General features: G+C 45.8%; 1 long non-coding RNA gene across 3 annotated transcripts in view; it reads left to right on the top strand.

Moving 5' to 3' along the window:
- Positions 1 to 21,979, top strand: part of LOC132328830 (uncharacterized) — a 69,920-nt gene extending 47,941 nt beyond the window's left edge. The window contains exons 3-9 of one of the 3 annotated variants that reach the window (XR_009486875.1): positions 2,818 to 7,573; positions 7,809 to 8,062; positions 9,492 to 9,643; positions 11,486 to 11,735; positions 12,169 to 12,437; positions 14,593 to 14,720; positions 16,399 to 21,979. This is a non-coding gene — a long non-coding RNA (uncharacterized LOC132328830). Of the gene's footprint in view, positions 1 to 2,817; positions 8,063 to 9,491; positions 9,644 to 11,485; positions 11,736 to 12,168; positions 12,438 to 14,592; positions 14,721 to 16,398 lie in introns of all 3 variants that reach the window. The other 2 variants (XR_009486876.1, XR_009486874.1) reach the window with 2 other exon arrangements.
- Positions 21,980 to 22,313: the final 334 nt, after the last annotated feature.

The following is a 22,313-nucleotide window of genomic DNA, read 5'->3' as shown; positions in this document are numbered from 1 at the left end:
GCGGGGGGGAGGGTGTGTGTTTAGTCAACACTGGTGTCAACAACCTCATAGTAGCACCTGTTAGCCAAAGTTAGGAAAGTAAGTTTAAAAAAAAGGTATTTTGGTATTAAAAGCTGGAATCAGAGATGGTTTATCTGTACCTACTCTTTGCATCTTTTTTGAAACCATCTGGGCTAATTATAATGCTGGAGACTGTATACTAGTTTTTAAAGGATTAAGGGTGAGCCACAATAGTGGGTGATCCCCTCTACAGTGATCACCCCAAAAGAGCGATCCCTTTTTATTCTATCTTTTCAATAACAGTGTCCTTGCCACTGAGCCACAGCTGTGGCAGCCTCCAGCAGGCATCCAGAGTCTGATTCTCAAGCACCAGCACCATCACTCCTCACAAAGCTCAGGGGCACACAGCCACTTCCACAAAGCCATTCATCAAGGGAGGTGTTGCAGAGCCTTTGAGTGATCCCACAAAATCCTGCCCTCTTTCACCTCCGCCCAGAGCCTTTGTCTTGTGCTGTGAAGGTTAACAGCATGTTGCAGCATCGCGGTGCTCCTTTGGGGATGGTGATGCTGGGTTTATTTTCTCAGGAGAAGCAGATAAAGGTGGCACCAGCTCCTACCCAACACTAAAGCTAAATTAGTAAATTTATTGTTCTTTCAAACCTGAGGGACGTGACAGGGACTGTTTTGGATTTTGATCCAAAGCTTAGCAAAGCTGTGACCTTTGAATCAGCCTGACAATGAGCAATTGTGGCCGTGCTGCCCCAGCATCCATCAAATGCAATGATTTAGTGGCTTGACTGGCATTGCAGAGATAAAAGTCACTGTTACTAAACATTGTCACAAGATGGATGTCTCCCACTTAGAAAATATTGTCTTAACTTAGGCTTTAGTTTCTGGGTGTTTCTGTGAGGGTCTCATCCTGGCGTCTGCATCCTTTGCAAATATTATGCAGACTTTAACGAATGTATCTTTGTGGCTTACCTGTGAGACAAGAGCAAACTATCATCCTAATTTCAGAGTGAGGGAAATAAGGCACCAAGAGATTATCAGCAAAGTTTAGCTATTCCTTGTGTTACCTAGCAAGAACCATATAAATTTCAGTTTTCCTGATTAGCTTTTTTGTAGCTCTTTATGCATATTAAGCATGGCTCTGGCTGGCCCCAGGTCCAGTCCCAAAGGCTGACAACCTTCACACATCCAATCTCTCATGTCTTGCACTTGGCAACTTGAAATGAGACATATGCAACACACATCTCAAAGCTCTAACTCCCTGACCTGTGAGGGCTTGACATTGCCTTTTTGGTGTCCTGATGCTTCTGTTCATGCCACAGTTATTCAGTATGCACTTATGTTTAAAGTAAAGCTGACATCACCCCTGCAGTGTTGTTTTCAAAGACTCCTGTGGTAAGGCTAATTAGGCCATTACAGTATCTTGCAAGATTTATAATTGCTGGCTATATCAAAGGAATCTATCAAACAAATATCAGATTACATTGTACCTATGTCTCCCTCACCTTCCACAAAACTCCACACTGATTGTTCCAGTGCTACTTGTGCAATACAACTGTGGGGCAATGTGTCCTCTCAAGGTTTCAGATGAGGAAAACCAAAGCTGCTGGAGGCCAAGTCAGCAAAATCCATGTAGCTCTCACAGCCTTCTCCATCTGCATGTGTCCTCAGCCATCTGCTGGGAGTTTGCAGGTTGAGGAGATGGGGCAGGAGGATGGTCCCTGCCTCATCACACTGCTGGGTCCAGTCGAGCTTCCCTGCAATAGCTACACTTCTACTTGAGCCCTTCAGCAGCTTCTCACCTCCACCTCCAGAAGACATGGGCAGAAGGGACAGATTTGTTTTGGATTTTTCCTTCCTACTGAAGTCCTTCTTTCTGGTTCAGCTTTTGGCTCCGCTTTCCCAGGCTGATGATCAGCTGGGACACCAGAACACTTTCAAGGTACAAATTAAGTTCTGAGCAATGACTTCTGCTATTCTTAATGCCTGGCAGCTTGTCAGAAGCTCCTCCCAGGTCCCCCAGCCTCCCAAAGACCCTCCTCACCCACTGTGAGGTTCTCTGTTGCCAGCTCTCACTGTATGGCAGGGCTTTGCTGGGGCAGCACTGTGGAGCCGGCAAGCCCACAGCCCAGGTAAGCCTTTCTCCTCCAGCTCTGAGACTGTTAAAGCTTGCACATTCCTGAGGCTGAGCATCTCACAGTGGTTTTGGGAACAGGTTATTCTGCCAGCCTCTAGCTTGCTTTTATATTTCCAGGTCTCCCAGCTGCTCTGCATGGGCAGTAGGAGAGTTGGGGTCTGCTTCTTCCAGTGTGCATGGTGGGAGAGGGTCCCTGCTCTGCCATACAAGCAATAATTTATTGCTCTCCTGGGTGAGGAGGGACTGGCTGTATGCCTGGGCAGGGGGGTTGGGACCCAGTGGGTGCTCTTGCCAGCCAGAGGTAGCAGAAATGCTTTCGTTCCAGTTAAGTGGTGTTGGAAAAGTGTTTTCTTTTCATCCTCTTTCTAATTTTGGGCTCTGAACTCAGAGCCCAAAACACACATACACCCGAGTCTAAAGTCCAGCAGGCCAAGATACATGTGTCATTATGGGGACTGTACAAACAGGAGCAGGATGGAAGGGAAGGAGCCAAACAATGATGTCTCCCTTCTTGCTGCCCAATATTTATTGTGATTTTCATGTGTCTGTCCCTGGCTACCCTCAGACATGTCCATGGCAAGTAGGGTTGAGCTGCACCTTCCTTGTTTAAGCCAGACCTCCTCTATCCACTCCATTTGACTGTTTTTCCCCTTTTTAAATTCATTTATCAGATTTTCCATGATGGAAGACAACAGAGGGAGCATCACTGCGGCTGCAACACAGCACACTCCTGCCTGTTTCCAGGCTAAAGTCACTACACCTCCCATCATCTGGGCAGCACAAAAACAGGACCAGAAGCACAAAAACAGGACCAGAGTCCTATGTGGGGATGGGATGAGGAAACAGCCAACCCATCCACAAACACAGCCATCTCTGCCCGAAGGATGTGGCCCCAGGACAGGATGCAACCAGGCAAGTAAAAAGCCAGCAATTCATGAATATTTTGCAGACAGACCTAAAGACATTTTTAAGTTCTAATGGAAAATAATATTTGATACCTTGCAAGTCAGTAAAAACTGATTTTATCTATGTGACTTTTTCTGCAAGACAGGCAATGGTATCACATTATTGATGGTATTCTTTGTACTCTGTCCTTATTTGCACTGTTTCCCATCTCTTATCCCAATCACTCATGAATAGCTCACTCATTCAGCCACATAGTTAAATGGACAAGAATACAGATCAGTTGGACCTTGAAAATAAGGAGTTTCTATTTAACATATTTTCATCTGTGAAGCAAGATAGTGATATTGGCTGAAAGTGGATGATTCCACAGCGAGTTTCCTCTCTCACACTTCCCCAGAGAAGAGACCCCTACCCACCATATTTCACCACCTCGTGTGTCTGCACAGGCACTGGGTACTGAACAGAGGCTGTACTTGGAGCAGTGCACAAAATATTATATTCAGCACACTAAAAAAAAGAAAAAAAAAATGTAAAATTATCGCGTCCTGAGAAGTTCCCTAAACATTCTTAAAATAGATTTTTCCATCATTTAGGGTCTCATGCAGAACCCTGGTTGATGAGATCTGGGAATCTGCTGTTAATTTGCTCATTAGTAGGTGTTTTTACATCAGCTCTCAGCACTCATGAGTTTTGTGCTCTTTCTAAAACACTCATTAAACTTCCAATAGCAAACTGCATGAGGAGATGAATGCCCTCTTGGTTGATCCCATTGATCCCCTAAAATCAGCACTAAACCCAGACTCCCCCATGGTCTCCTTCTGTCAGTATGGTGCCTAGGCAAGGATCAGGCACATTCACATCCCCAGATATGCCATGACTGCAAAGTCCTGGGTTCAGATTAGGCCTGGAGGAGCTTTTACCTGTCTGTCCCAGGAATGCACCCTGCAGGAATGCTGCCTCTGCCAGCCGCATGTGTGCCAGCAGCGCGTCCTGGGCCGTGACGTGCGCGGAGCAGCAATGCGGCTGGGAGTGTGCTGGGGAATGCCGAGGATGCCACAACAGGAAACACGGAGACATAACATGTCCAAGTGGGGGAACTGAGGCAGACGGAGCAGGAATGCGATTACATGACCCCCGCGGGATTTGGCCGGGACGCCAGGGCGTGCTGAGCTCATTCCTCCGTCAGAGGGAGGAAGAGAGTGGAGCGGGTCTGGCTGTTTGTGTTTTATCAGATAGAACCAAACGGCATCAGCAAACATTGTGGTTTGGGGAAAGATGGATTCCAGCACATTCCCCAGCTCCTGCTCTGTGTCCCAAAGTACAGAGAGAGCGAGTGAAAGTTTCCACTGGTGTAGGAGAGGGAGCCACCTGCCAAGGCTTGCCAGGAAGCCAGCGGATGCCAGAGGGTCAGGTTAATTCAGTGTGCAAGCTACAGGGCCCTTCTATGTGCTCATTCTTCAATGGGATCAGGAGTTTTCCTTTGAAAGAGTTTCAGGTTTTTAACTTGAAAAATACCACTTTCTCCAAAATTAAACTGTCTGTGGAGGGAGAAAAAAATAAATTTCAGTGTCAGCTGATGCTAATAGTCCCTTGTCAGTGGTTTCAACTCTGGGGAATCCTGCACCAAAAATATTTTAGGTTCAGTAACAGTATTATGAATATAGAGAACATGAAGTACAAGGGACTGAATATGGAGTAAAAGGACCCTGAGACCCTATTAATGAATCATCTGAGTGTTCTTTTCTGGGTTTTGCAGGTATCTTAAGTGTTTTATGCGCAGCTCTGAGAAAACAGAACTACCATTCCATCTGTGTAACGTGGGTTGCTCATTCTTCTTCTTTCTCAGCCCAGGTTGGGATTATTCCTATCAGCCCTTTTGCATTTTATGCACAGCTTCCCAAATTCCATCACTTCATTAGGAAACAACTGTGTTCAGCAGCACTGGCAAGAGCAGGAGCAGATCTGAGGTGCTCACAGAAAAGCTGGGAACAAAATTTTCAAGAGTTTGGAAAACAGTTCTCATAGCAACTGGTTTGGGTTGGTGCCTGAAGCACCCCCATGGCAGGTCAGAATCAATATAGGGGATCTCATCAAAACTACTTTGCATCCCAGATATATTTCCTCTGAATGATTCCTGCTTTTCCCAGGTTGAACACTGTGTATAGGCTAAATCCAGGAAGCTTTTTTCCCTTACCTGGCAATACTTCAAGTCTCACATGGGTATCTGAGCAAGTAGTGAGATTGCTTCCATTCTTCTATGCAATTCAGAAGTCAGGATGTTTATTTAATTTTCTAAACTATATGGACCATGTCAGAGCTCTAAGCTCTGCTGGAATTTCTGAAATGGTTGATTATGGGTTTCAGTTCACACTGGAAGGAGGATTTAGGTGACTCTTGGTGCATTTGGTGCATTCATATTCCTGTCCTTGTCCTTCCTGGTTTTAAACTGTCACCTGCCAAAAACATGCTGAAGTCAGGATTCAGCTGTTGGCCTGGCTGGTGGGAGAAGCAAAAACTGGCCTGAACTTCCCTCTTTTAGCTTTGCCTGAGCTTGGGAGTGCTGACTTTAGTGAAAACTTGTTTTTATCAGTCTTTAAAGCTGCTTGCTTGTTACTCAAGGGGCAGAGAGGCAGTAGACTCCAGCTGGTTAAAGTCACTTCTCTGACCACAGACTTTGACCCCTCCCCAAAATGTTAATTTCTAGTGCCAACCCAAAAAAGGTTGCTCAGCTCCTCTTCCCTGTCCCTACCCCTGCTCTTTGACAAATGTAGATATTGCAACTCTTTTTCTTTTTTTTTTAATCGATTCATTCAACAGTCTCTCTTCTCTTGTTGTTATGTACCTATCAAAACATATACAATCCAGAAACACCTCAGAGTACCTTATTTATTTCTCTTTTACTAGCAGGCTGATGTTCCTAAACAGATGGCTGAAGAACAAACCGAGGCTCCAGGCTTTAGTGCTGATTTTTGCTGTATGGACCCCGGGATGTTTCTGAGCTGGTTTCTTTGAGAAATGAGGGAAGTCCCAGGGATGGTTCTGCTGTGAGCAGTTCTGCTGGCTCCTTCCCCTGCAGTCACAGCCAGGCAGCCAAAGGATCAGCCGTGAGTACTCAGAGTCCTTTTCCCAGGAGGGCCTGAGCCAGGTGGAGGTGAAGGATGGCAGGAGAGGCAGCAATGTGCCTGTGTCCCCAGCAGCCCTCGGCTGAGTTCAGCTGGATGTGCATTACAGTAGCCTGAAATGTCTCTTTCTGCTGACAGCTGAAGCTGATGATGCACTGGGCCAGACATTTCCTTTGCCCAAGCACCAGCCACTTTGGCCAAGATCTAAGGCAGGCCTTGAGGCCAGGCTGAGAGAAGAGGCAGGGCTGTGCCCAGCTGTGCAGCCCTTCAGCAGAGAGCCAGCATTTACCACCCTGACCACAGCCGTGCTCCTGCATACAATAGCCAAGAAAACCTGCAAGAACCACTGGCTTGAAACATGCCCATGGGGAAGATGATTCTCCTCTGGCTCATTAACTCCTGAAAAGACTTTAATCAGGGCCAGCTTGCAAAAAAAACCCAACCCAAGCTCAATAAGGCAGAGACAAGAAGGCAGCTGGTTAGCTATAACTAGTGTATTTAGCTACTTCCCTAACCATTGTCCACCCTTATTAATGGTTAAACACTCTCTGTGTCATTGTTTGCTGTTTCTGGCCAGTTCAAACTCTTTCAAGCGGGAGGAAGAGTGAAGTGTGGAGGAAACCAACACCAAAGGCCTGCTTGTATTTTACAAGACACCCAATTAAATGTCACCTCAGGTTACCTATAAGTGTCACTTGCTTTCCTGTTAAGGGACATTTATTGGAACTCAGAAATGCATGAATGAGCAGGGCTCTTAACCTTGCCTTGAGACTGGTGAATGCGTATTGTGCCTAACTGCCATCCTTCGTACTTGCGTGTTATCTTTCCCTTATCTCCACAGTATCAGAGAGCTTCAGTTTTCTGCTTATTTATCTCCATGGTGTCCTGAGGACTTCCTAAAAGAATGAGATCTGACTAACTTGTCCAAAGTCACACAAGAAACTGGCGGCAGCACAGAGGATTGGTGATTTGCCAGCATGACAAGTGGGTGACCATGAAGTCTTTCTAGAGCACCTCAAATGTCACAGCAGCCCTTTGGCCTTGGGCCCCTGCCCTTCTTGCATGGGAGGGGTGGAAGCTGTGCTGGGCTCAGGCCCTTGTGGGTCTGGGTGCCCCGTGGCTGCCCCTGCATGGCACAGCTGGAGTCATGGGGGCTTTCCCTGGCCAGGGGGCTGTGGCAGGTAACTCATGCCCCTGCTTAACCACTGATGTCTTGGTCCTCCACCGAACAGAAACTGCTGAGAGTGGCAGATCTGCTAGACCGTGTATTTTTCGTCTTGCAGCCAGATGCTCAATCAGGATTAAGCGGAATCTACTACCTTAATTTCTTACTTCCTCACTTCCAACTCCTGCCCAGTGGCCATGACATTCTGTTTCAAGCAGGGATTAACCTCCTCTGGTAAATGAAGACCCATACCCAACCCTTGCCTCAGACTTGTACCAAACTTGACTCTTCAGTTGAGTTTGAAAAGTTGTTTCAACATTTTTTTCAACTTTCACATTCCTCTGCCCTCTTTGGGATTTGACTGGAGGTAGAGGCACCAAAATACCCTGAGGAATGCTGTCTTAGATTAATTTCTGACCCTGCTGATTAACCAGTCTCTCTGATCCTGGTTAACTCTGCTCATTTACAGGCCAAAAACCCACTTGGGCAAGATTCAAACAAACATCCAGGCCAGCAGCTTCAAGTGCTCATTCACAAGCGATCAGTCAGAAATCTCTGCTGATTTTGGTGGCACTGACATCAAAGGTACTGCATTTTTCACTGCATGACCACACTGACGTCACCACTGCAAAGCCTGATGGAGGATGGAATGAGCAGATCCTGCCAGTTTTCTCTGCCTGGATTTGGCAGCACGCAGAGGTTTCGTGATGAGCTCTACTGGAGGTGAGGTGATGTTGGACAGCTGTGACAACCCCTCTGTTAGATATGGCACTCAATAACCTGACCTCAGGGACAGCACTGAGACTTTCTAGGAGTCCATCACTAAACTGTCATGCTGCATAAATAGCTCTGTGCTTTCTTTTTCTGTTTTTTTTTTTTTTTTCCATCTTCTTGCTCTTTTATCTGACAGACAGCCTAGTTCACAGAACAGTATGCTGGGAAGATGGGCTGATATGAGTGCTCTTCCATGCAAAGACATCCAGTATTTTCTCTTGGGCTGTCTTTCCCATTCCAGTGCTGATGTACTACAATATGCTCCTGCAGATGCTGCTGTGGTCCTTGTCTTTCCTGAGAATTTACTAGCCTTGGATGGGCTGAGGTATGAGGGCATCAGGACCACCCAGTGCATGGCTGGCATATTGTCCTTACAGCACTCAAACATCCGAGCAACAAAACATTATGCAGGAGATAATGAACCTTTTGCAGACAATTAAAAAAATCAGACAGTGGCATTTCAGCCAGCAGGATGGCTTGAGCAGCTTCCACCTGCCTAGCCCTGCCATTGAGATAAGGTCCACCTTGCACTGCAAGAAAAGTGATTGAGGGGCAAGAGGGAAGTGGCAGTGAACAGTCTTGTGTTTAACATCTGTTAATGAAAGATAATTTAACCAACTGCAAAAGCAAGCATGGTCACTACTTCAGCTTCCCAAACCCATGGTGCCCCTGCACTTCTCAGAATTGTGCTCCCTGTAGGACAACACTGCCAGGATGAAAAGGAGTTTAGTTTCAAGCAGATTATTGCTTCATAGCACAGGGGATACAGGGACTTCAGGGCTTGAGTCTGAGCTTGACAGCCCCCCCATACACACATCAGATGTCCTAGTCCAGCCTTCAACCCTCCTTCCCTACCACAACAGCATAAGGACAAACCAGACAGAGTTGGTCTTAAAGGGAGAGCTGGCTGATACCATTTTGGTGGTGAAGTACGTGCATCTGGATGGATGCTGTGAACAGCAGGACCCTCTGCTTCCTGAGAAGGAGATGAAAGATCTGTTATGGGGCATGAAAGTAGTGAGGCCTCCAGTGGGACTGAGAGAGCACTAGGTTCCACAGCTCTGCCTCAGGCAAAGAACAGGCAAGTCCTTCAGGAGGCTGCTTTGCTTCCCTGTTGGTTTTTTTCCTGCTTCTCAGGGGAGACAGGGTGAGGTAAGTCCCAAGATTATCATCTCCCTGCAAGCAGCAGCCACATCACCTCCACCATGCTCTGAAACCAGCTGAAGGTTCCAGGTCCATTGCCTGGTTGCCCTCGCAGAAATTGCCTCAGAGAAGCCTCATCAGCTTCTTCATCTCACTCCATAGGAAAATCATGGTGGAGCACAATTGTTTCTTTATCTCAACTGACTTCTCTTTCTCCCTTCTCCCTCCTGCCCAGGTTGTTTGTTGGCACCTCCCCGGCAGTGTCAGTGTCAGTGTGCAGCAGAAGGGCATCTCATCCCTGAGCCATGCTGGATTAGGAGGTGGGAGTCAGCACTTTTCTTCCAGCAGATGCCACCCAACCTTGACCTCCACCATCCAGATGTGCAGGTCAGTGCCCCAAAGCAATGTTGCTCCTTGACTCTGATACTTCTACCCAGATGATCATTTTAGCTAGTAAAGAATTTTTCTAACATATGAAGGAACAAAGACCTAGCTAACCAAAATATAACTAGTGCCCAGCTGCCTCTTTATCTGGCTGTGCTTTGTTTGCACAAGCTGAAGAACTTCGTGGTGCCAGGAGGGATGCGATAGAAGTTCTTTGTCTCATAAATTATTTTGGCCCAGTCTTCCCCCGGGAGATAGGGCTTGAGAGCAAGAGCTGGCAGCATGGGTTCTGCTCCCAGCTTTGGCACTGACCTGCTGCGTGACCTTGGACAACTCACTTCACCTCCCCTGAGCTTCTGTTTCCCCTCCTCTCCTTTGTCTGCCTTGTTTATTTGGACTGTCAACTCCTAGAGAAAGGAATTCAGCCTCCCTGGCAGCTTGAAGATTGCATAGCGTGACAGGAGCCCAATCGGACTCGCTTCTGGGAGGTACTACAGTAAAAAAGTTCATAATGACGACTGGAAAATTGTTTAGCATTTGCTAAACAATTGTATGGGAGCTTTTGCTTATTAAGGGGCGTACATGAACTAGCAGAACATCTCTGACGGTTCAGTCCTGTCCAGGGACAGCAAGTGTTTTTGTTCCTTTTCCACGGCCACACTGAAGACCATATCTACCAGCCCCATAAATATTGACATCTTCTCCCCGTCTCAGCTGCACAGTGGGAGGAGTGGGAAGCATCTGCTGAAGAAAAGGGAATGTTTGTTGGAGGTAATGAAGAAGGCTTCTCTTGGTGTCCTCCCCCTCGCACACATCTGGACAGATAACAGCTCTTGTGAGAAAGGTTGAAAGAGCCGGGGAGGCCTCCTGGGAAGGGCAGGGAAACATTCCACTTTGGAGCTGGTTGGCACCAAGGGCAGAAAGGTGGAGAGAGGCTGTGGGGGCTAATGCAGGCCCTGTCACCCCGAAGTCTGGGATGGAACAGACAAAACCGAGGCCACCAAAAGCCTATGGGGCAAATCATCCTTAGGTGAAACCACAAGAGCCTTGATTCCAGAATACACTTCTTTCAGGCACGTGCTGCAGCTTTGAAATCCATTTTGCCTTCTGGATGGTATCAGAAGGCGTAATGAAGGGCTTGTCTTTGCATTTGTGGCTCTAGAGGAGACTCCATGCTCACCCACTGCCTCCCACTCTGCTCAGAGTCCCCCTGGCAGTTCCACTGCTGTCCCACAGCCAAGAGCACGGCCTCCTCTTCCCGCTGAGTGACCCACAGCTGGGGTACACAAGGACGTCATGATAGGACAAGAGTCACAGCGTTTGTGCTACACGCCACTCCACAGATACAGCTAAGAGCAAATTGTTTCTCTAACATGCCAAGGATGCCTTCAGAAAACCTCCTACCCCACTACCCCTTCGGCAGTAGCCCTGCAGCTTGACAAACTCCACTGGAACGCTTGTCTGCTTTTAAAATGTCTTGAATGCATTGCATGTATTGGCCTGTTATTGGTTTTCTCAAGCCCCAGCGATACAGAGGGGTCTGCTGGGAGCGGTGTGGAAAGCTGCTCCTGAAGTGATGCTTTCCAGTTGACAGGACTGGAGGGCAGGCACTACCTGCTGTTAAGGGAGAAAGCCAATCCACTTGTTAATCCATCAACCAGAGGCCAAAGCAGAATTGTTCCCCCCAGTGCTGCTTTCCAGTGCTTTGTCCATTTATGCCTGTGCTGGTGAAGGTCCTCCCCCTGCCTGCCTGCCCCCTCAGAAGCATCCTTCTGGGATGAGTTCTTCCTACCCTGGCAATGCCTGGGAGTGCACAGAGGCTTTTTCTGTCTCCAAATGTAACAGGTGGCATAAAGAAGGAACAAAAAGAGGAAAGATGATCTAAAAGAATAAACTCCATCTGGCCTTAATTCTCTACTCCCCACTGCAACAGGAGCTTTGGAAACTCAAAAGACAGATGAGCACACATGGAAGAGCGATGCTCAGGTGCAGAGTGAGCAGGAGTGTGCATTGCCACTGACAGTGTTTAGAGATCTGTGTTCTGCCACTGCATCCATCTTGCTGCACAGCCTGAGGCCATCACCACATGAAACAGGTAAAAGGCAGTGGCTGCATATTTAAAGGAAACATAATAGGAGAAGAAAAAAGTCTGCTTTTCACGGCTTGCAGGTTGCGGTTAAGTACTTACTCCTTTCCATGGCAGTCGCTGGGGCTCAGAGACCACCACAGACATGCAGTTGCCAGGGTCTGAAGGGTGAAATTCCTGTGTCTCAGTCTCCAAATTCTTCAAATAGTCCCTCCAATTTTTATGTTTTCATAAAGGCATGGCCTGCTGCCGGGTGACCTGGAAGAGGCATCGCAGTGCTTTGTCAGCACACTCGCCTCACTGCAGAAGCTAAGGACCAAGTTGTCTTATTAATCATTTAAAAAGTGGGGAGGAAAAAAAAAATAAAAGGCACAGTTCTGGCTAATTATAGGGGGGAAAAATGAGGTCAGAGTTCATTTTTTTCTCTGCTGTCACTTCACAGTTCACTGCCTGACAAGGAAAGCAAGATAAGAAGAGACTGGAGATAGTTCAGGGAACTGAACTCCCTCTCCCAAGGAGAAGTGGGGGAGTTTACGTTTCTGATGTGGATGGAGAGGCAACTGTGCTGGGTGTTGAGCCACAGGACTTGGCAGAGAGGATGCCATAAGCTGCTCCAAGAGGGAGCGGAGGGGTTTGGCATGGTGCTCACGGAGCAAGCATGTCTCATTTTTTGCCACCCCATAAACGTATTGATGTTGGTGCTGCTCACAGGTAAGTCTGAGCTGAGAGAAACTGGGAGCCTCCTGCACCAGCAGCCATGCAGGATTTCAAGCAGATACAATCTAAGCCTCAGCAGCCATGCAGGATTTCAAGTAGATTCAATCTAAGCCTCAGGGTTTATCCACTCTCCATTTTTTGGGATTTTTTAAAAAATTCTTTTTAATTTAACATCTATGCAAAAGTATGGATTGGAGGGGAGAGCAGAGCCCTGGTGCTCCTTCCTGCTCTGACACTGGGCTGATGATACAGCAAAGCCTGCCAAACCACCCTTCCCTCATTCTGTCCCCCATGGTCGCTCCCGCTAGGAGCTGCAACTGCTGGAGTAACCGAGACCTCCTCAGGAGCGTGAGATCCAGAATCATTCATTTTATGGGGCCCTCCTGCGAGAGCAAGGGATTTGTTACCCTGATTCCTGCTGGGGAAGCGCTCCCACAGCCACAATGTGAAACACAATACGGCACGGACTCTGACATTCAAGCTGGGTTATTTGAGGCAAGTTTGTTACACGGGGCCTATGCAGCACAATTCCAGCAGTAATTATCCAGGCTCCTTGCACCATTCTGGCCAGTTCAGTGCTAGCTCTGGCCTGAAATCTCAAAGTCATGAGAAAAGCTGATGTGTCTTGCTTGGCTTTAGGGGTATAGAGGGAGGAAAGAGGTCAGGAGGAGGAATCCCAACCAGGGGGTGGCTGTTTAGTGAAGACCCCAATGCTGGGGACGTGCTCTAGGGGTGGGATGTTTGTCTCTGTGTGAGCATAAGCACTGGACCATGGGACTTTCTTCAGCAGTGGCACTCATGGAAATTCCAGTGTTAATGAGAGATGTAAGCTTTCTGCTACAGAAATTGAAGTGATGCCTACAACTCCTAAGGTCAGGCCAGGGGATCACAGCAGCCTGTGAATCTCTGTCCCAGGGCTATTTAGCTTAATATTTATCTGCAAGATGTTGTTTTAAGGTAGGATCAAAACTAAGATTAATGTCTTTTTCCTTCCTCAACTGAGCATGTGCAGAGAAATCAGGGATTGCAGGGGAAGTGTGAGGTGAGAAAGGTGTCCTCAAACTCTTGGGAGAGGTTAACCTGGTTCCTGAAGTTTGCACAAGCCCCCACCAGCAACACTGGTGGTGTGGCAGAGCTGAAGGCTGAGCAGGTAAAAGGCAGGAGGGCCATTTGTGCCAGTCCCCAGACAAACATGAATCACCTCCAGCATAGCCAGTTCCACCATGCTTCGAAGCAGAAAACAACTTCTGAAGAGCCTTGGAATGCTAAGAGATGTAAGAAGGAATGGTGGATAGAAAGGGCTGAACAGGGGACTATAAACATGTACAAAGATATGTTCCCCTGCCCCTCCAGCCAGGATACCCATCCCTTCCCAACCCTATTTTCCACTAATGCAGGATAATTCCTAATTGCTTTTGCTATGGAAGTAATAACATGTCAGGGTGTTTTCCTCTTTTCTTTTCTTTTTTTTTTCCTCTTGGCAGGGACAACAATCAGGACCCTTCTGCATTTAGACATGAAGGAAAAGAAGGAAAACAGTCTTGTTTTCACTAAGACAGGGTCTTTTCCTCCATTGCTCAACTGCCCATTTGCACAAGGCCTTCTGGCCCTGTAGTAGCCTGTTTCCCTGGAGAGTACAATCAACATGGGGAGGCAAGGCAGCATTGGAAGGTAGCCTGAGGATAACAGGCGTTATAAAGAGGAATTTTTTTCCCTGCTGTTTTTGTTTGTTTTACCACAGAGGCTCAGAGGAGCTGGCCAAGAGCCTCACACAGCAGGTGCTGCCTGGGAATGCAAGGGGAGCAAAATTCCTACTAAATGGAAGCATTATTTGACACCACTGCCTTTCGCAATCTTTTTCTTTTGTTTCTGACAAACTCCAATGCCTCCTGGGCTTTGTGGTCAAAGCTGAGTTGGACTCTTCTGCAGGGGAGGAAAGGGAAGTAGTAAGGGTGTCCCCAAACATGCCAAACACTTGGGTGACAGAGACCAAGCCTTCTGGAAACAATACTGCTGGGTTCCCACAGAAGTAGCAAGAGGGCCAACAAAAAAAAAAAAAAAGAAAAATCACCTTTGGCTCCCTCACAGCACCTCACAGCAGTGTTATACCTTTTTCCTTTTTTGCTCCTTTTTTTTTTTTTTTTTTTAGTGAAGGAGAGGCTGAGCCTGCACACCCACACCAAAATGCTTTTGATATTTGGAGATCTACAGGAGTGGGTCACTACTCTGGCCAGTTTGTTGTTGTCTACCATGGCTGTTGCAAGACTCAAAGAGAGGGTAAGTGTGGTTAAAGGAAAGCAGGATAACTCCTTCCTTTACCAGAGGCTTCCCCTGTGGCTCAGTCCTTCAGCTCCTCTAATTTTCTTTTGGACTTCAGCTCCTTCCCAGTAAAACTGGCAGAATCCATGGGTGAGGGGGTGGTCATATATCAGCAGCATGGGATGTGTAACTATTTCATAAATGATGGAACAGTGTAAAAACCCAGAGAGAAGGAAGTCAGAATCTTCCAGAATTGACAGGCTTTGCAACAGACTTTACATTCTTCTAGGTTTTACAAGCAACCAGGGTGCCTCCATCCAAACGCTCTCCTCCTACCAGCAAAAATGTCGTTTCAAAGTCTCATTTTTCATAGCCTTTTGGATACCCTCAGTTGCCAAAATGACCCCACAGAAGTGATAGCTTGTTTCCAGAAGCCTTCAAAAGGTGCAGTAACTGTGTGTTCAGGTACATCTGTCTCATGGTTGTCCTCCAGCAAAGGGACAGTGTTCTGGTTTGCTCCACACCTTGTATGCTGTCATTGTCCTCACTGATGGAGCCCTGGGGTTCTCCTCCAAGGCTGGTGCTGTCAATATTAATGATTTTCTCCCCCTTCCATGCTCTGTGGTTCCTGGGGGGCCAACAACCCCAGCCTGGATGCTTTTAAACAGTGCTGTGTGAGACACAAACACATTCCTTTGCTGTAAGTCTTTAGAATCACCCACCAGCTCTCCAAAACAAGTTCAGAGCACGACTTGAAGCCACACAGATGACGTGGCTCTTCAGGCCCAGAGGTAAAACCTACAATATTAGCAGCACAGTGGATAAGTGGTACCCACATTCCACTGGCATTTCTCCCTGACAGTGTCCAGCTATTGCATTCCTCAGCCCAAACAGTAGCTTTCTTGAATTTCTTGTACTGCAAAAGATGGGGAAATCCACGTGAGACAAGTGTCTGATGCTTCCCAGTTCTTCCACTGCTATTTATTGAGTACCCTAAAATTAATGAAAACCAAAGACACTTGAATGGAGTCCAGAAAGTCTTAAAGTTCAGAAAATGAAAATTGAAATGAGCCTCTTTCAGAAGGCCATTTGTATATCATTAAAATTTCAGTCCACTTAGAAAGGGGAAGGAAGCAAAACTTAAAAGCTTCTGGTGTAAATTTGCAATGGTGAGAAAAGTATGTCCTTGACAAATAGCCAGAAGGACAAGCTACTGCCATGATCAAGCTCTTCAGGATCAGGAGTTCCAGTGAATGGTATAGCTGATGAAAAATAGAAAGGGTGTAGACTGAGGCTGCACAAATCGTTTCAAAGTTGGAAAATATGCCTTGATGGTGTGAAGCACAGATCAATCTCCATCTCCATGTCTAAAGGGGATGGGGAGAGTGTAGTAATGTACAACACATCTGTGCAGAGAGATGGGTGTAGTGTTCAGAAGTCCTTTGGCAAGGGTGGTCAGAGCCCTTGTTACAGCAAGAAATGTCTGTCTGGTTTTTACATCAGCAAGTTCAATTTCTCTTCATTTTTCTAAATGAAAGTATTTTGAAAAATATTTTCTTAATATCCCCGGTGAATTTTTTCTGTATTAGATGAGGACAAATGATAATGCAAACAACAGTGCAAAAAGTTTTTAAATAGCTAAAACTGCAGTAAAGTTGACTCACAAATACTTCTAATATATCAACTTTTTGTCCAGGTGCCAGGATTAAAAACAAACCCAACTCCAAGCTTTGAAGGATGTAGGATGCCAGGCAATGCCACTCAGTTATGAAGCAGAGGAAAGTGTAAAGCTGATGGCTACGTGTGAAGCCAAACAAAAGCAGATTAGAAATGAAACACGTTTTTAAATTAATGTGAGCTTCGAAATCAAGTAATTTGATGAGTCTCCAACTTCTGATGTGTTCATATTCCCATATATTGGTATGTCCGAAGCTGGATGTTTTTCTGGAAGATGCAGCAAAGCTACTGGGCTCGGTCCTGGGCTAATTGACTGCAACTGAATGGCTTTGAAATATAGGAAATCATACCAGATGTTCTCATGGCTCCTTCTGGCCTTAAATCCTGTGATTCTATGAATGAGTTTCTGAATCTGCGAAATCCGAAGTCCTGAGAATACAAACATATGAGTGGAGTTATACTTCTGGCCTCCACATCAGAAGAAAGATATTGAATGTGCATTGTTGTGATAAATCAAAGAAGCAGCTAAATCAGAGCTGTAATAAAAGTCAACTGCAGATCTTTGTGCAGAAATTGGTCATATGTCATGTGAGGACAAGGTTTGGAGATGAGATTTCTCAACATCTGAAATGACTTCTTCTGGAAGCAGCCCCTTCCAAGCACTGTGGTGGAGATCCTTCAGACTCTCCACAGTCTTCTGTGCCACACAGGAGCCTGTTTGACAAGTGACGATCAGTGAGGCACTGAATGCTGCTGACCACAGTGTAATTGAGATGAGCATCCCTGCCACGAAAACCAGCAGCGAGACATTCAAGCCAAGAGAAAGGGGTTTTGTTTTTCTGGGCTTCCTTAAGGGGAAGCACATCAAAACTGGGGAAACTGAAATCCATAGTCAGCAAGAAAGCTTGCTCAGCCCTGGTCTAAGCACAGTCACACCAACCGTGTATCCACCCACTCCGAAAAGTTTTTTGAAAAAGGAAGAAGAGCAGCAACAACAAAAATCTCAGAAGAATTATGATACTTCTGTGGGATTTGAAAACACACCTAAGTAATCTGATTAATTCTGGGAGGAAATCCTCTCTATACCCCATAACTGGTTTCAGATGACATGAGTGTGAGTATCACCACTGAAATTCCTTCTTGTCAAGCTCTGAGCATCTCCAGTTTCCTGTCCTCACCCTCTGTCTTGGCTATGCCTCTGGCTCTAGCTGGAGAAGGCAGCAGAACGAGCAGGACCCACCTGGGAACCAACAGGTCTCATCAGCACAACATGGGGTGGTTCCTAAGATGCATGGTTGATCACTGTGATGCAAATCTCCCTCTTTCATGCATGGAGGGTTCTGGGCCCTTGCAGCATGGACCCATTGCTTTAAAGAAAACCTTCAAGAAACAGACACTCGGTTTGAATGAAACGCTCAGAAAAAGAACATGTCCTGCCAAAATTCTCCAGTGAAGCACCCTTATTATATAATACTAGTCTACAAGTGTCGTGCAAAGTGCTGTCTGTCATTTGCAGAGGGCCCATTGATGCTCTAACGTCACCACCAATGTCACGCAACACTGGGTGAAGCAAAGAGCGCGGCGATGTCACCAGGAAACACATAATGCCAATGACAGTGGAACTAATGTACAGGCATTGTCCTTACATTATTCAACACTTCCAATTGCTCTCCGGTTTAAGTGGCTATATGATGTAATAATATATAAATACTGTAATGAAGGGTTTATTTATAGCCATCCTCAGTGTTACTGGTGAAAGTATTAATGTGCTTTTCCCACGCTATGTTCATTGACCGCAGCCGTGTAACCCATTTTCAAGGGACCATGTCAAAAGAGTGTTTAAGCCATTCCTCAGTCAGAGGAACAGGTGAACAGCTAATGCAGCAAGGGAAGTAATCAGCTTTGAAAATGGGAATGGAGAAAACCAAAAACAAAGCAAAGGAGTGTGGGTGAAAAGAGGACACACCTCAAATGGAAAAAGAGGGTAAAGTGTCTCCAAAGCTGGCAACTACTTTCCAGCCTGGGGAACAACGGACTCCATGGAGAAAAGACACTTGCACCTAGCTGTCATTTAAGACATGAGAACTGATGGAGGGAGCAGGGGGAGTGATCAGACCTTGGACCAAAAGCAGCTTCAAGTCTTAGAAATACGGAGTGATGCCATTCACACTGCCAGAGTTGCTCTCGATTTCAGTGTTGACCTTAATTGAGCTTGCATTTCTGTATAATCTTTCACATCTTTTAGCTTTCCAAACCACCCTGGAGCCGCCAGTAGCTTCCAGATGTTTTTTTTTGCCTCCTCCCTGAGGATGGCATGGAGAGAAAAACAGCAGGTCTTGAATGGTTGAAGGTGCAGGATTTCAGAAGGACTGTGAGGCTCTTGCAGAGACACACAACTCTCCCATTCCTACGCTCCATCTGCAAAGAGACTTCCCTTTCACTGTAAACACAGTAAAAATGGGAAAAAGCAGAAAGAAAAATTTTTACTTGTGGGAGAAATGTGTGATTTCATCACTGCAAAGTGTGGGTTTCTTGGGGTGTGTAGAAGAATCCACAATTACCTGGAGAGACAAAGTGGTGAAGATGGGGCTTCTGGCTCTCTGGCCTGCTTTCCTCCTGTGCTGCACCAGGTCCTGACCCACTGCTGAGCCTCGCCTGTTACTGCAGCTCCATTGCTGACCTAGGAAGAGAAGCTTTTCAGAAATTCATCTGATACCTGCATTTCCCTATTTAGGGAGGAGCTTTCCCTGTCTTTGACTTGGCTCATCATTCCTTGCAGGGTGTACCGCATATTTTCTTTAAGGGCTCTTTGAGTGGTGAAAACAGGGCTGGGCTTGTAAAGATAATGTCAAAATTTCTCCACCCAGATTAGGACTTCCCCATTCATCTTTCTTAAAATTTGCCATTCCCAGAGCATGAAAATCCTGTGTATCCATGTGGGCTTTGAGTGTGAAGCAGAGCAAGAAATGGGGCAAGAAATGGAGTGACAGCAGGAGGGGATGTATCTTCCTCCACTGCATTGGCATGCTGCCAGCAAGTGCAAGAATCTGCCTTTTTTTTCTCTGTTTCACAACAGAGCTGCGCTGTAAACAGCATTCATCACACAGGGAGTTCCACTTAGAAATGGGTGAATGCTAGAAAAATACTATTTACAAGTCCTCCCTCAAATAAAAACCATGAGTTTATTTTGGCACTGGCAATGATTCCCCAAGTGATTGCTTCTGGCAAGCGCTCAGGCAGGTACAACAACACTTGCTGAAATATTCAGAGGATGGAGACGTGTTGGAGATACTTGTGTAAATGTGAGCTGTGGGACAAATGGTTGTGCAAATCTGTGCAGTGAGGCGTTTGCATAACTGGTTTTGATTGCTGCTTGTGGGTTCCAGACTCCTCGAATCAAAGTGGTGAAGCTCTGCCACATGACGGAGGTAAACAGGGACACACGCAGAAACTCATCAAGAAGAGTACAAATGAAAATTAACAAAAAAAAAAAGGCAACAACAAATAGTTGAACTGCAGTCAGGCAGCATAGTTTACAACCAGCCCAAAGACTGAGAAACGGCCAAAGAAACCATTCACGTAATAACGGCATGTCAAACACATCTGTAAAGTTCCTGTAGCATTTGCAAACAGCGGCCTAAACTCAACAGGATTTACTTGGAGCAGATCGTGAGATTAAAACCAAGAGAGCATGCAAATATCTTTCTGGAACAGGGCCAGGAGACAAGACCACAATTGCATGGTTAATTGAATTTGGCAAGCAGTCACCCAGCTATATTTCCTCTGGGATTGACATGTGGAGTGGATCAATTGATACTGGAGGAATTAAGGATGGGGATTGCAGAAAAAATGAAGATCTGACCGGGAGGGCTCACCATGGTGGGCAGATGGGCTAATGTTCAGTAGGTGGCACCTACGAGCAGAGATCCAAGGCTGGTGTCACCTCAGATTGCCCCCCCATCTTCCAAACACTTGTCCTGATGCAGACAGAGACTTAACCATGTGCTGGCTGTAACTGGTGTGCCCACATGTGAAAGCAATTGCAAGGCTGGAAGGGCTTGGGTTCAGTTTTGTTTGCGTTGTTCATTATCTACAAATGCAATTACCAAGGGATAAATTAAATTAGGTTGTAGCGTTATTTTGAACATCTTTTCTGGTTTGCTTTACTTCAGATTTTCTGAGAGGCCAGTGTTTATAGTTAAAAGTACAACTTGGCAGAAGTACAATCAGGAGTGAGCAGCACATACCACAAACAAAACCATTAAGACCATTTAGAAAATTTTTGCAAAAGACAATCAAGTATTACAGGCCTAATTTCCCACTTGGTCACCATGATTTTATGTCAACATTAACACCATTGACTTCAGCTGAGCCCTACAGGCACAAAGCTTGTGTGATGGGGTGGGAAACTGGCCCAGTTTAGGATTATGTATATCGTATTATTTAAAAGACAAAGAAACAAATCCCAGGAGTGCGTAAGTATGCTGAAGTCTCTGAATGTAGACTTTTCCCACTGAAATCAAAAGCAGAGCATCTGTGTACTGGGAGGAGTGGAATCAGGTGTCCTCTACCTGCTATTGGCAAGGCATGGCCATCAACAATGAACATTTTGGGGCTGGATGTAGAGTGTAGGACAGGATGGATACTCTGTAAAATAGAGAGGTGACTAAAGGGAAAGGTGTGTCTTCTTCCCTGAGAACCTCCTCCCCCAGTCCTAAATACCTTCTTATTTCTCATTACTTCATACACTAGGATCTATTTTTAATGCTTCTCACATTAGTATAATGGTTTTTTTTCCGTACGTGTACGAATATAGAGATACATAAACCCAAAGAAAGATAGGAGATGTTTTTCCTACCTGGTTGATCATTGTTTTGGATTTTTTTCATTTTAGGGCTTTTGGAAGGTTAATTATATTAGACATACTGGGCTGGCCACTGGGATGAGTAAAACAGTTTGGGAGAAGAAAAGGTTTGTGAATATTTCAGGATAATTACTAACAGTTAGTCCCAGACCCAGAAAAAAAATATTAAAAAGAAAAGCAAAGAAAAAGAGAGAAAAAGAGTTTCGCCTGTTACTGATTTCCTTTTTGGTTTCAGGGGCCATTGTTTGTTTTAATGACAGGAAAAGAGAGCTGTCAGAAGACATTTGCATAGTGCAAATAGGGTCACAAATCAGAGGGGCTGTGGAGATCATGTAGCACTGAGCCGGCACCCATCGGTGTGCTGCTACAAGGACGAGGTTGTTTTCTGTAGTAATGGGGAAAAGCTGATAGTTTTTCCACATGCAGTTAAGGGCTCAAGCAATTTTGGGGAAGAAAAGCTTCCCACTTGCAGCAGGGTCTGCTGGGCTCTCATGAAGGCGTTGCTGTTTGTTTATTTTCCTAGCTGTGTGCTTAAGATGCATTCTTTGAAAATTTAGCTGATGGGTCTGTTTGTATAGACTGCACTGCTGGTGAGTTAGACCAGGGGTTTGTGTTCATTTGGGAAAAGAGAAAGAATCCTGGCCATCAGAAATGTTTACTATATCAGGAAATGAATTCACTACTTGAGGGTTCCAGTGGATATAAAACAAAAATTAAAACAAGAGCCTTGTATAAACCCACTTTGTATTGCCTCCTCCATAAACAACCCCATACATGACAAAGCTCGGAGTGAGTGAGAGAGGTAGTTTTATTGGGGCATGTGGAAGTGAGTTAATTGCTGTTGTTTTTTGATTGTTTTTTTGCACATGTTGGTGAGTTTGAAGTGAAATCTGGTTGTCTTTTCTTTCTCCCATTCCAGGGAGAGCTGAGCCTTTGCTGAGAAATAACACTAGGCAAAATGACTTCAAGCTGTCACCATTACACAACCTAAACTTTATTTCTTCATTAATGCATTACAGAGCAAAAAAACAATGAGAGCATTCCTCTGGAATGTGTGTTTACTGAGCACA

Source organism: Haemorhous mexicanus, chromosome 6 (assembly GCF_027477595.1).
Source record: "Haemorhous mexicanus isolate bHaeMex1 chromosome 6, bHaeMex1.pri, whole genome shotgun sequence".
In the NCBI taxonomy this organism is placed as follows: Eukaryota; Metazoa; Chordata; class Aves; order Passeriformes; family Fringillidae; genus Haemorhous; species Haemorhous mexicanus.
This window is presented reverse-complemented; position numbering and strand designations above follow the sequence as displayed.